Below are 14,824 nucleotides of genomic sequence, written 5' to 3' on the forward strand. Positions count from 1 at the left end.
AATATTTATCCTTACCTTGGATACAACATGGAGGCAAGGAGTCGAATTAATTTAAAGCTTTCTTTTTCTGTGTATAAGAATAGAGGTAAGAGAAAAACCTTTAAAATGTTGTTGATTCATAGTTTATTCGCACCTTTCCTGCATTTTACTTCTAAATATTTTAATTTTTAAGAAAATCTAAAGACATTAAGAGCTTGAAATCTCTCCCCATACAAAACCCAAGCTATATGGGACATAAGGAAATCTACTTCCCATTTTCCTAGATTAGCTGGAAAAGCAGTAAACTTAAATGACCATTGATAACTAGGTTTTACTAGTTCCCACAAATACAACAGAAGGAAAGGAATTTCGAGTTAGGTTTTCAAAACAAGTCAGCTTTGGAAAAATGGATAGCCACTGATATCAGAAGACAAATGGGGTTCAGAAAAGATTTTTACAATCAAGATATGACATATGAAAAATGATGAAAAATCAGAGAGGGGTAGAACAGATTCTTCAATGAATTCCCCCAGTAAAATTTTGTATCTTGCTTGTCCAATGAGAAAAAAGTGAGTTGTTTTCTAATCAGACTTACTATAAAATGTAGGTCTAAGCACACCCTCTGTTAATCAGCATCATCAATCCCTTATCTATGCAGGGGAAAGCTCAAACAGGTTAGGCATTGCACTTATTTTCATGGCCCTGAGTTAGGCAGGTAATTTTGTTCCCAGAGGGAGGAGATGTCCTAAGCCCAGAGTTCAGCTAAACTTCCTCATCAATGAACAGAGTAGCACAGAGAAAAGTGACAGAATCTTCTTTAGACTCTCTCCTTCCAGCTAAAGCAGAAACATTTTGTAAAATAATTGTGTCGTTCTTTGAGTAGGTATTGGAAATTTTCCCTAAATATCTCTTGATCTCTGACAAGCTTCAATTTAAAAGACAATAATTTTGGATCAAGTGTGTTTAGGGCAATCAAATTTCCAGCAAATAAAATGAATATATTTCTGCAAAAATGAATTGCACTTTTTTTTGCTCTAAAACTTTAATAAAATCAGCATTGCTTTTTAAAAATACTAGCAAACTCAGAACACTTTATCCTTTGTGCCTAGTTGAAGGCACTTACAATGTATGCAAAAACCAAATGGTGATTTCAGGGGCAAATAAATTTGCTACAGTGGGGCTGAAAAAAAGATTATAATAAATGTGACTGGACTAGATTTGTTAATGCTTGCATCATCCTGGAGATTTTCCCTGGGGTACATTTCAAAATGGAGACACTTTGTTTATGAGAAGGGACACTTACTTGGTAAATCATATATGGTGGCATTAGGGAGGATTCTGTGGCTTAGCCAATGGATTTGATTTTGGATTTTTAACTGCTTGAGTTGTGGAGAGTAGGGACTTAGATTATGTGCTACACCAAGATTCCAAGCAGGCATAAGAAGGCTTGGTCACTGTTAGTGGACACAAAAATTATTTAAGGTTATCTTGTCACATGACTACTGCAAATTCCTACTGCAAGTTCTGTGTACGTTTGACAAATTGTCACAAGAAGAGGTTTCCAGGTTAGCTAAATCAACATTTTTCATTCACAGAACCTCACCTCTGAAGTCTATCACTGCAAGAAAACATACCCTACTGAGCCAGGAGTCAGTCACAGAAACAGTGTTCCAAATATTTCTTGTAGCAAGGCTCCCCTTCAGACTTGTGTTTCCTTCATCATCAATAAAAAGATAGGGCTAGAAGACATCTCGGGAGGCCAAATAATTCACCTTCCTTCCATAAAAGATTTTTTTTTCCTCTCTAGGTGGATTTCAGTTGTACGTTTTAAGCTAACAGATGATTGCCTGATCTGTTCTTGGTTGTCTCCACATCTAATGATTCTAGAGCAGATTTTAGTGCCTGAATATTCTTATTGTTTTTCTAATACCCGCCTGACTCTTCTTTGCTTTGGTTACTTATTTTACTGTCTGCCATTGACACAGAGAACAATTTATTCTGGGTAATGTTAAGACTGAAATTACCTTTGCTGCATTTAATTTGCCCTAGCGTAACAGGAAAAGTGAACATGCATGCACATACACACATATATACATACATGTACATATATAAATGAACACACACAATTTAGTCCTTTGTCTGATCATTCTTTTTTTTCAGGACGTCTCTATTTAGTTAAAAAAAAAAAAGATCATATTGTTTTCTCCTTCCCAATTCTGGAGAGAATGCAAAATTTCATTTTTCTTTATAAGTATGTCCACACTGGGAATGTATCTATTGTAAGCATTGCTGAAGATCTTTTTCCTGGGAATACCTGTGGGACAGATTCCATGCTCATCTCTCTCTCTACATATGCAATCCACAAGTCACCTTCGAGAAGGACAAAGTAGATAGAGATCCACTTAGATATAGGTGCTCTAAATGTGATTTAGAAAAAAAATTATCCTTGCTGTGCAAGCTCTTATCTGCTTTTTTGACTTCCCCCCCCCACCTCTATTTTTAAAGGGTACATCCAGGATAAAATTTTTGAGATATGAGTTCAGAGTAGAAGCATGTATTTCCTCATAGCATTGACTTGGGTGTTCAGCCCCCGTCTCTGAATTTCACTCTGGGGATTTTTGCATACACAGATATGTATATGTCCATTCAGTCTTCAAATTGTATCAGGTTGGTTCTATGCTGCTCCTTAGTTTGGCTGCAAGTTTTTAGGGAACAAGATGTGTCTATTTTAAGAAGAATATTCTTCAACATGATAAGGAACATAGCTTCTTCTTTTGTCTTATGAAAAGCACATTAATTAAAACTTAAAAGAGGGAAGATGATCCCCTCCTTCCAATTCCTTCTATTAGTTTTCTAAGGGTCTGGAAGGGTTTTTTGAGTTTACTGTTATTTTTTCATAATAGAAATAAGTCTGATATTTTGGTTTTATTGCAACTTGTTTATTACTTGTTCTGTGTGTTAAAAAAGCCTTTGTAAATACATGGGTTTCTCATCCATTTAATTTAATTGCAGTGAATGTTCTCATGTCCTCCAGAAAGTCCTTTAAATAGGAACAGTCATCAACTTGGACATTGCTGATATCATATTTGTCAAAAAAGCACATATTTTCTAACATGTGCACATGACCTTGCTTCATTTCATCTCTGAAAGCAGGAGATCAAGAAGACCAAATCTTTCTTTGTTTTTCTACATGCCCTCTTTTAAATTAGGTGGGCAAAAAAATCAATAGATCCTCTAGTTCCTGAGATCTTCATTCTGCAAGTTCACTTTTACTCATCAGAAACCAATGCTTGTTGCGATCTAAGGATAAATATGTGTGCATGACTGGTCCAAGTGAACTCCTTATCAGAATATTGACAGAAAATCCCTGACCTACTTAACAATTAAGAAAAGCAGCCTAGTTTTAAGGAGTAGTGTCCAAATAGTAGGAGAGAAATCCCAATGAGAAGGTAAAGGATAGTCTTTTCATGAAGGACAAATGGAGGAGGCATCTTGGCAGCCTATATTGAAATAGCATTTTCCTGCCTAACCAAAAGACGTTTCTGTCTAAGTGCATGTTAAAGATAGTATTTAATCAGGACAGATTTTCACATCGCCATCTCCTCTATTTTAGTTAGTTTTTAAACCCTGATTTGTGTTCTTGAAAACTCTTTTTGGTGTTTAATCCAATTTTCACATTTTACAGCTCATCATTTTGGCCTCTTTAAAGAAATGGTGTTGTTTTCAGACTGCAGAATAAACAGTACATAATCATAATCGGATTTGATTATCTGTCTCACAGTATTGTATAGAGGCTTTGAAGACTCCCTCCATCTACAGAAATTTCAGTCAAATCCCTGATTGAAGTTTACAGTTTACTAGGAAAATTCCTTAATAAAGTATCTAAGTGCACAAGATACAATGAGTTTCTCCTTTCAACTGCAATATATGACATGGTCTGGAAATGGCTCTTCATATTCTCAGGCACACCTTAGCAAAACCATAAGACTCCCTCAGAAATACCTTTATTTGCTTTGATGGCATGGAAATCTAAAATTTTGGGACTGCTGTTGCTGTGTGACTTCAGAGATCACAATCTATTTCACTGTGTTTGCTGACTTTTGTTTATTTCCCACCATAAGGCCTTCACCATCTGAGACAAAGGTTTCATTTTGTTCCATTTCTGTCATGCCTGTCAGAGGGGGGTAATGTTATGATTAATTATTACTAATGGGGAAGAACAGCCATCAAATAATTGATGGTAATATCAGATTTGTGCAGCAGGGGTTGTTTAAGGTTGGCACTAGGGAGTGCAAAATCATTGCATTTCAGATCAGTATGATCACTGCTGATTTCTGAACCTCCAGCACACCCCACTCCTTGGCATGTCTGTTTCAGCTGTGTTACACAAACCACCTTTGGGCTTTGTGCTTGTTGTAAGAGTGGGATTGTGCAGGGTGACATGAAAGGTCTTTTCTTGGTTTGATGCTATCTTTTCTTAAAATGTCAAATCACTTCTTGAAGCTTTCCACCTGTTAAAGTGATTTGTTTTGTTCAAACTTCTATTCACCATTTCTTGAAAAATCTTGGGTAGTTTCTCTGTATTAGCCTTTTCCCAAGTTGAAGTCATCAAAATGATATCTAAAAGAAACTACAAACAGGAACTGTACTGAAAACTTCCAGATGAATGGGTCATATCACCTAATTGTTCATCACAAACCAGGTCATTCTGCAGTAACCTGTCAGATGATACATTGCACATTTGTGATAACACCATTTGTCCTTAGGAGCACTTCTGAATGTGTTAATGTGAAGAGCATGTTCTATATCCTGCTGCAAGTGTGTGTCAGAGAAACTGAAGGTGCATGAAGGGAAAATAAGGATGTTTTATGTGTATATTTTATTCCATTCACTGGCTGGATGTTAAGGCTTGCAGCAGTTCAGACATGTTCTAGGACTTCCTTGCTGCTTCGAAAGAAAAAGGCAAAAAAAGGTCAGTTAACAGCTCTAGACTATGTGGGTATATGGATAACTTTTTCAAAACAGTAAATTCCCACCTGCTGAGTTATGGCACAAACCACAGTGTGACATTCCATGGCATGTCTCTGCAGAACAGGCGTGGATAGTGTTTCTACCTTCTGTTGTTTTGCAACACAAAGAGTAAAAATTGTGGTCAAACCCCTAGGTTTGGAGAAAGAATCATTGAAATATATGAAGTGTCACCAGCATCATAGTTATCCAAATGAAAATGATAACCAGTAAACTATTCAAAGAAATAATTCAAAGGTAGATGTACCATCTACATTATATTCACATTTGAGTGACACATGTGACAGGTTGCAGTGCAGAAAAAAGGTCAGCTCAGGTATTTCATATTTACTTACTCATAGACTGAAACACACAGATGACTTTATGTGAGGAGTACATTTGTCAGAGCTGTCTGTAAACCAGGTGTCACTTCCCAGGATTAGAATGGTATTTCCAGACCTGCAATGGACTCTCTTTCTTTCATCTCTTCCCCATTTTTCCTGTGTTGATTAATGCATTTCCTGTGATGTCTGCTTGGTCAAAAAAATGTCATATTGCCTCTTCATTCTCAGAACTTTTCTCCACTCTTCTTCCAGGGTCTCTGATTATTTTGACTCAGTGTTTCTTTTGAGGCCACTCCCAGAGTCTCTTTTCAAAAGAGGTAGCTGAAAAATCCCATCATCAGGTAGTTGGTTTTTTGGTTGTTTTGTTTTTTTTAATGGGCTTTTTAGCTCATTTATTCTCCAAGTTAAATTATTCCTGAAGCATTTGAATTGGTAGTTTTTTTTTCGGAAGTAATCATGGCTGTGATGAGTTCATATAAATCAGCATCTTTATTGGGCCACGGTTTACTGGTTTTGCATTTGAAATACAGCATTTAACATGACATTTGAAGTCAGGCTCTGATGAAGTTCGTAAGTAACTATAAGAGTAAAGCTCTTTAGAGGCATGCATTGAAATGCATGGCTATCAGAAAACTGCTTTCATCAATTTGTGTTTGTAGATTGATGAGCAGCATGAATAAATTCTCTCCTCCTCTCACAGTTTTTTATTTTTTCTCTGATGTTCAGCTTGCCTCTTTCATAATATTTAAAGAACACTAATTCTAAGCTGTAGTTGGGACTTCTTAATCTTGGGAGTCTTCTGCTACTTACAAATTTATCATTGGCTTAGCTTTGGTGTGTAAAAAGCTTCCTTTCTGAAAAGTCTGATGTTGTGAAGGGGAAAAGGGATATGAGAGTAATTTGAAATACTATTTTTATTTTTCAGGACAGTTTGTTGTGGGTGTTTAAGGCCTTTTATGTCCTAGTACAGGTTTTGCTCCTTATTTCTTGAATTTTTCATCTGTATTAAGAGGAAAGCAACTTTATTTTTAAATCTTTCACAATAGCATTGAATAGCTATTTATATGCCATTTGTTCTAATTATAATAGGTGGACATTCTGAAGGAAAGTAATTTTGATAGCAAAACTTACTGCAGACATCTATGCATTCCTGTCTCATCTTCAGTGTCCTGAAAGCAAATCAATATGTTTCTGCCCTACTGGAATTTTATAACAGCTATCAGTTTACTGTGTGTAAGCTGCAAAATTTATTTTCTAAACCAAGAAGAAAAGAAATTTGAGACACCAAATTCTGTAAAAAAAAAAAAGGTGCAGTTAGGTTATGGATTTAATACGACTACTCTAGTATGCTGTGTTATGTGAACAAATTTAATTACAGGACTCAAATTTGTCAATAGGCAGCTTTTAGAGTAACTATGTTTTTTCTCCTTTTTTTTAGCAGATATATACTTTTAAAAATTCCTAAGTTTTTTCTTTTCTCAAACATCTTAAATGTACATTCAGTATTTCTAAGAGGTTCAGGGAAAAGAGAATGTAATACCAAGTTCCTCTCTGCCATGTAAGAAATAGTAGTCTCTATCAAACTCTGAAAACAATTTATCACAAGGGCACTGATTGACAGTAGTGACAGCAGGAGTTCCTGAACCAAGTCTCTTTTGGGCTTGCAAGTTGATCCTTTCAGGGCCATCTGGAAATAAACCTGAGCAATATGTCATCTCTGTGAGCCCAGATTTTTTTTTTTTCTTTTTTTTGAAGCTTTTGTTTTTCAGTAAGTCTTGCTAAGAGCTGTCAGCATCACGCTAGTTCTCCCAAGGGATTTATTTGTTCTCCCTTTAAAATACTGATCATATGAACTAGTAGTTTAAGTGTTGAGTAATGAAACAGTAGCCAGCTGGCCTGTCAACAGAAGGATACTTCTCCACAATAATCATAATGGCATACAAATCTGAAATGGTCCATTTTCCTCCACCTCATTTGTTCTCTGGGTACATGAATGTCAGGAATCAGGATTATCAAAAGTGCAAAAATTTACTTTAGAAAGTAAGATTTACGGCATCTTTTCCTTGACTGAGTTCTGTGCATCCAGATTTTCATCAGAACTGCAATGTGAATTTGGAGAAAACTTGGCATAATTTCAATAAATTGGCAGTTAATGCTGATAAACTATTCATTTGGTTTGAATTTGTCCCTCCTCTGACTCTGTCCCTTGTGGTTCTTTGGGAAGAAAAGGTGACTTGTGTGGGTTTTTGTTTGGTTGGTTGGGTTTTTGTTTTGTTTTTTTTAAGCAGACTGTGATTGACAGAGTTTTACCCACAGAAATACAGCTGATATGTATGCCTTGCCCAAAGGAATGCATTTATGAAGCACCCAGATCCAGAGCACTCTGGGTTTGAACATTTCCAACTGACCCCTTAAACTGAGTTTTGATAAATTGTGCATGTTTTTGCCATTGGGTAGTTATTTGTGAACATTGTTATGCTGTGCATACAGCCTGCTGTCTTGAAGTTGTTCTGAGAATTGTGCTGATGACCTACATTGGAAGGCAACATTTGATTCCAGATTTTTAAATGAGACATCCAATTTATAAAATTTCTGAATAAAATTGTATTCTGGATCGATGTGAGCAAGGAGATCAGTAAAGCTCCCATTTATCTCTTCCAACACGTCCAAAAAAGTGTGAGAATTAAAGGTTCAAAAGCCTGGGATTTGTTATTTTCTGTGCCAATTGAAGGCTGTCTTCATGTCCAGTGTACAAAAGGCCATTTGGTTGATACTGAAATTGCTGACTAAAATGCCCATAGCTGACACATTTTTCAGAAGACTGACAAGCATCTGACTCAATAATGGTTTCCAGCCTTTTGTTTGACATTTTGGTGGTTGGTTATCATTGTGAAGGGGATTGTTAGTGAGTTATTTTCATTCTGTAATGCATACAGATATAACTTATTTTATAGCTCTGCCATTGCTAAAACCTAAAGCAACACTTTCTTCCTCTCTACATGCACTTAGGTGAAATTTGTTTTTAGCAATACCACTGTTTTGAGAGAAAATACTTTTTTAAAAATCTGTAAGTTCTCAACACTGCAGACTGTCATCATCCCTGCAGGCAGATGAGAGCTAAATCTGTGGGTCATTTCCCAGTGTTTCATTTTTTTAATACCTTCATGTGACAGGACAAGTACTTCACAACTCCCACAGAATGCCCATGACAACTAAAATGAAGTGTAAGCCTCATGCAAATATTATTCCTCCCATGGTAGAAAGTTAATCTTGAGGTTCAACTGGTATTGACAGATTTTAATATATTAGCTAAGTAAGCATTTGTAAAGTGGTCTAATCCTTGATGTAATACAACAAAGTATGCTGGGGATTGTAATGGGCTTTCTTTTTCTTCTCCTTAGAGAACATCAGATCTAGGTGGAAAATATTATTACAAGGTATGCTAGACTGTGTTAAATTAAGCCAGAAAGAAGAAAACTGTCTTCCTGGGTTCTTGTACTGCATTAGATGATCTTCTATATATTGTTTGTTGGTAATCTTTTATTGTGAGAAGAATGCAGGAAAGGTAGCTTTGCAGAGCATAGGAAGTATCTCTTTCCAACTGTACAGCATTCTGTGTGGTCAGCTTAAAAAACAGAAAACACTATTCTGCCTCTGAGTGTTAGTGTGGCTCCAGTTTTGACTTTGAGCTACAACTTTGATTTGTATTGCAGCTCTGTATGTCTGTCTCAGTGGAGATAATGAAATCATGGAGTCATAGAACTGCTAGGGTTGGAAAAGGCCTCTAAATTCATTGAGTCCAATGGTTAACCCAGCACTGTCATGTTCAACACTTAACCTTATCCCCAAGAGCCACATCCACATGTTTCTTTAACATTTAAATTTCCTTAAACTAACTCTACATGGTGGTTTATACTTTAGTCACTGCTCTGTCCCCACTGTGTTTCAAGACAGAGTGTATTTATATGATGTCTCAGGGTTACTATGCCTTCAGATTCTTTGCTGAATTTAGCTAAGAACCACTCATTCTTCAGGCAGACATCATTTCTATCAAACACAACAGTTCTCACAATGATGCACTCCAGATTTTTGAATAGCTCAAGCCAGCATCAGTAAGCATCAGTGCCCTTTTCAGCATCTCCCACAGTCCTGATTTGATGTGCCAGACCCCCACAGGCCTTCTGTTTTTGTCAGCTATTTCAGCAGTGAGAAGGATGACACTGGTTTGGAGGGGAATGAAAACCCAACATGAATATGCAATTTCAGACCCTGTAGAATGTTTTGGATCTGCTTCTGGGGTTTTCATGTTTTATGGTGACAATACTGTTATATTCAATGCTATGAAACTGGTGCAGGATTCCTGCTTTTCTTCAGGTGCAGGAGAACATCCTTTGGCAAAATGGGAATTTGAAATGAGTAACCTGAGATGGGGACCCTCTCTGACAAATACGAAGAAGAAATGGTTCGATTTTTAGATCCTTGGATCCGATGGTGTCAAGAATACATCTCAGAAGTATTTCTGACACCAAGCCTGTCTTTCCTTCTCCTTTGCCTGCTGCCACCTAAAAGCCAATTTTCATGACTAAATTTAATTCGTATAAGAGTGAAGTCACACCTTATAACTTTGGTTTTAAGAGAACACTTTCTTATTGTGTTTACAGTGCTCACTCCTAGGCTTGCTAAGTTCTGTTTGTATTAATAGCTGCTGATCCAGAGGAAAATCCATTTTCACATAGCCAAAGCATTTGCACCTTGACAAAACACTTAATTAGAGCTCAAGCTCTCTGGAATCTCACTGAAAAATGTTTTCTATCACAGTATTTACTTAGTGCAGCTCTGAAGCTGAATCCCAGTCTTTTAAGTTTTGCATTTCTGCAGAGATTTTCACTGTGGACATGACTTGGTAGGATGATCTCTCAGTACTGCCTAAATGAAGGATATCATGATCCCGATATCTGAGCCTGGAGTTCTTTTAAAGTACTATCTGTGTGGACATGGTTGTGGGCAGTCACTGGAAGAAAGATGGAGATCACATCCTAGTAACTGCAGTTTGGACATAAATGAAACACGTATGTGTAAATGCTTTGAAGAATTCTAATTCTTAAGTAACTTATTTTATCAAATATGGACTGCATCAAGGAATTTGGACAACATAATATGTATATACCTTGACAGGGCTGGGAAAAATCCTAGGGCCACAGCTTCTGGATAGTGCTCAGGAGAGATGTTTTGTAATTTTGTCTCTGCTTAGATGCATTCATCTGCATTGCAGGAGTGGGGACAAGGCAGACATGGGCCACTGATGCTTTCTGATGGGACACATATTATATCCTTTTTCTCATGGGGGTCTTCCATATTTTTGAAAGAGTGAGAGAAGCACATGTCCTTTCCAGGCTGGGCATTTCTCCATTAGTACTCTGTCCCAGGATGGATGTCTGGGCTGCTCTCTCTGTTTCTTCAATAGCCCCAGAAAAGGCATAGGTCTGATGAGGCACAATGATTTAGAAAATCATAGTGACTGGAAAGTTAAAAAAAGTTTGAAAGAAAGGCTGAAAAAAATCAAAGTTTTTTCAAGGTTAGTAAATAATATGATTAGTACCTCATAAAAGTGCATTATAAAGTTTAAATGAATGCAAGTCTTGCTTTTCTATAATTTGCAAAGATCTCTGGTTTTCAGGGCTCTATAATATGTTTTTTGTTCCTGATCAGTGTCATGCAACATAAAAATGTCTTAAATTTTTTATGACTACATACAGACATTGAGAAAAATAATGTGACTATAATTTGTGATAGAGTTAGGACTGCTTTATTGTATTGCAGCTTTACCTTAGTTTTTCCACTATTGACTGGACTACAAAATTAAAGCCGGGACAAGGATTCATTTTGAATTAAATCTTTATGGTGACCTTTGAGTCCACTTGAGTCAGAGATGGATGAAACCCTTGGTATGTTTTGAGCTAAGAGTATGTGGGGAAAATGTGTCCTTGGGAAGCTGTCAGAGACAATCTTACTGCTCATTCAGTTTCCTCAGGAGCTGTAACAAGTCCCCCAAAACCAGGAAATGATGAGAGAAAATAAAGACTTGAATAGAAACACTGACTTTAATATGAACCTTTCCTGCTTTAAGAAAGTTTGGCAGGTATAGGCTTGTCTGATTTTAACGTACCATAGATTGGTTGCTGTCAAGAGCCATCTTAAGACAGCACTGATGGGGTAAGTGTAGCTAACCTCGAGCTTTTTGAGACTGTAACTTGAGAGAGAATTTGAAGGAAGTGCTATTTTCCTGAAACTCCAACTGAGCTTGAAACAGTGGTCTTGCTTTGTGATGGAACTCATTTTATACACGTAAACCCAAAGGGGTCATTTATCTTTGTCTATCCCTCTGTTTGCTGTTGTTACAGACAACATTCACTTTTGCTTTGGGGATATTTGCATGAAAATATATTTTTTAAAAAAAAAAGTCCTAAGCAGATAGTCCTTGCCTTTATGCTCATCTCCTCAGCTGACCCAATGCCCTTTAAGGAGTGTGACTTCACCATGTGTTTCAGAAAGACATATCTCCTAGCCAAGACTGACTTCAGAGAAGTCTGCAAAACACAACAAACAGAAGCTTCCAGAAGAAACTTTTGTGTGACAACAGCACCAGACTGGGACCATGACAGTGAATTGCATCTGCCAGTGGGCTGTGACTGTCAAAGACACTGCCTTTTTAATGTCTCCTTTCTATGGTCTTCTGTCTGAGCTTGGGATGGAATTCATTATGAGCCCAAGATGCAGAGAGCAATGAAGACATCGTAGACCTCTTTTGTAGCCACTGAAAGTTCTGCTAACAACCATTCCTGTTCTTGGGGTTCAGAAAGTAGTTTTGCAGCATGTTCTGTCGCACTAAGAAAGAAAACAGCTTCTCTTTCCTGTTACTTGTGCTTGGTAGGAAGAATGCTGCTTTTGTCTTGGAAATGGTTAGCATCTACCTTAAGCATCTAAGCCTCAAACCAATTTCTTCTTCCATCATCTCTGACTTGGGGCTTTTTTGTCTGCTTAAAGATGATCTTTATCTCAAATGTTTTCTTTTATTATTATTTCTATTTCTGACATAGCCCCTTCTCAGGATCTGTCTTGGAGCTTCATTTATGGCAAAAATTTTGGCTTTTTGTGACATCTGACTCTTTGCAGCTGATACATTGTCAAGTGGTCTTTTTTTGTCTTGAATTAACCTGGATTCTAGTTCCCTCAATTAAAATTCTCTATTGGAAATGTGTTGGTGCCTACCACTGATTTAGTCTCTTGTGTCTTTGTGGTTTTGTCAACCATTAAGAAAGGAAAACCAAAACAACAAAAAACCTCTAAACCTGTTGGTCCCATTCTTATATTTTAAGGAATAACCTGCAAAACTTTAGTAGCTTTGGTTTTTCCAGAACCATGGAAACAATTAGAAGGTCTTGATGATTTGACTCAAAGATAAAAATTTTTTCATACTGAAATGCCTATAGAAAAGTCTAACCCTGAAGTTACATCTCCTTTCTGATGAAGAAATGCAACAGAAATAGAAGCACTGTGGTCATATGATAGAGTGCCTAGTCTTGTCTTCTCACTGCAATTTCAGTCTGCTGACCTGAGTGCTAAGCAACCAACTAAATGGTGTCAATCACAATGCTGCCATCCTGCAGTTAGACAAAATGAATTTCTTCCATTTGCTCTGTTGTATATTGCATGGTTGGCATCAGTTATTTTTCTTCCTTTCTCCATAATTTTCTGGCTTTCTGTGATGTTACAAAAGGCAAATTTGCATAAATTTGAACAAAAACAGATTTGTGGATCTGCCTGCGCTCCACATTATTAGAGAGAAAATTAGTTTTGTACTTATTCTAAAATGTCTTGCACAGAAAATAGTGTATTGTTGGAATTATATATGAGTGCATAATAGCTGAGACATATGTTTACATTGACTGTTTCTCTCAGCCCTGCTTTCTGTTGTATTTCAGGTGGTAACACTATTCCTGCTGCCATTCTGTTCTGCTAGCTGAACAATTCTCATAGTGCTATGTCGTGGAATGATTGCACTTTTAGTGACTTCTAGCTAAGTATAAATGTTGTTGTGCCTTTTGAGTATAAAATGTAAATGACATGATTCTATTCATATTTCAGCTTGAATTTTTGTGTAGAATTACCTTGTGAGAATAGTGACTTAATTTCTCTTATTTAGGCATTATTTTAAAAACATGTTTACATATAAATATTAAAGGATTGTTTTCCTTGCAATAATCTACCTTGAAAATGATGATAGACATTAGTTTTATTGATCTAATAATTTAAAAAGCTTCAGTATGAATTTTGATCTTTTTTTTCCCCTCCATATTATGCCAATGAAAAATGTTAGTGCACCTGATTTTGGTGAGTGTGAGCTTCTTACCAAATGGGATGTGAGGGTTTTTTGTGGTATAAGCCTGTACTAATTCACTGAGTGGATGCATTGTAACATCTTTGAAGGTTTTGCTCGTAGGTCCTTTGCACTTCGTGTCATTTGTTTCCTTTGGAGTACTAGTGGGTCACAGGTATGTTCTATGGAAAATGTGTAATTATATATTGTGGTTTCACATACTTTTCTGAGGATCTGTAAGGATCTAATCCCACATCCTTGTAAAATCAAGCATTTGTGGCTTGAGATTATGACTTTTACCTGGACTACCATAAGATATGAAATCATGTAATAGGCGATCACTAATGAATGATATTGACATGTAGTTTCATTTAGAAATATCCATATTCTCCATTCCTACAGCTACAGCTTTGTGAACAAAATTATTTCAGGTGATATTTTGTACAATGACATAGTGTGAGTACAAGATTCCTCATCTAGACATCCTGTGTAGATTGGCATGTAATGAAGTTAAATATTTAAGTGTTAATACTGAATGTGACTCCACATAATTGCAGGTACCTGTAACATATGAGTGCAAAAGTAAAGGCAAATCTTGAAAAAATCTGTAGTTCTTTTATTTCATGAAAAAAGGCTGGAGACCAATGTACTCCCTTTCTTCTTCTTCTTCTTTTTTTTTTTTTTTTTCCCCAGAATACATACTGTGCAAATGAATTTAAATTCTAAGCAAGAAACACCTCTCACCATGTGAAGCTCTAGGCTAATGCCCCAGCAAAATGCATATAGAGATCTTTTTCCTGTAATAGTAATAACATTTGCAGAGATTAAATTGTCAGGATAGCTATTAATATCCCAAATTAAGCCTTACTTATAATCTTCAACATGCTGAAGATGATTCTTGATATATCCTTTGGGAAATCCATACAAAATGCTTTGCATTGTTTATGTCTGCCAAATTGTAGCAAAGTTGCACATTTCATATTCTCCCTCATTTTAGCTGGTTTTTGGCAGTTGGAAATTTTTCATAGCCCTGTGAAAAAAATGTTATGCATATCTTAAGCTAGTGAAATAACATCTCGAATTTGGGGGTTATTCACGTGTTAATTAGGCTCAATTC

The sequence above is a fragment of the Lichenostomus cassidix genome, chromosome 2 (genome assembly GCF_008360975.1).
Source record: "Lichenostomus cassidix isolate B80296 chromosome 2, HeHo_3.0, whole genome shotgun sequence".
Lineage (NCBI taxonomy): Eukaryota > Metazoa > Chordata > Aves > Passeriformes > Meliphagidae > Lichenostomus > Lichenostomus cassidix.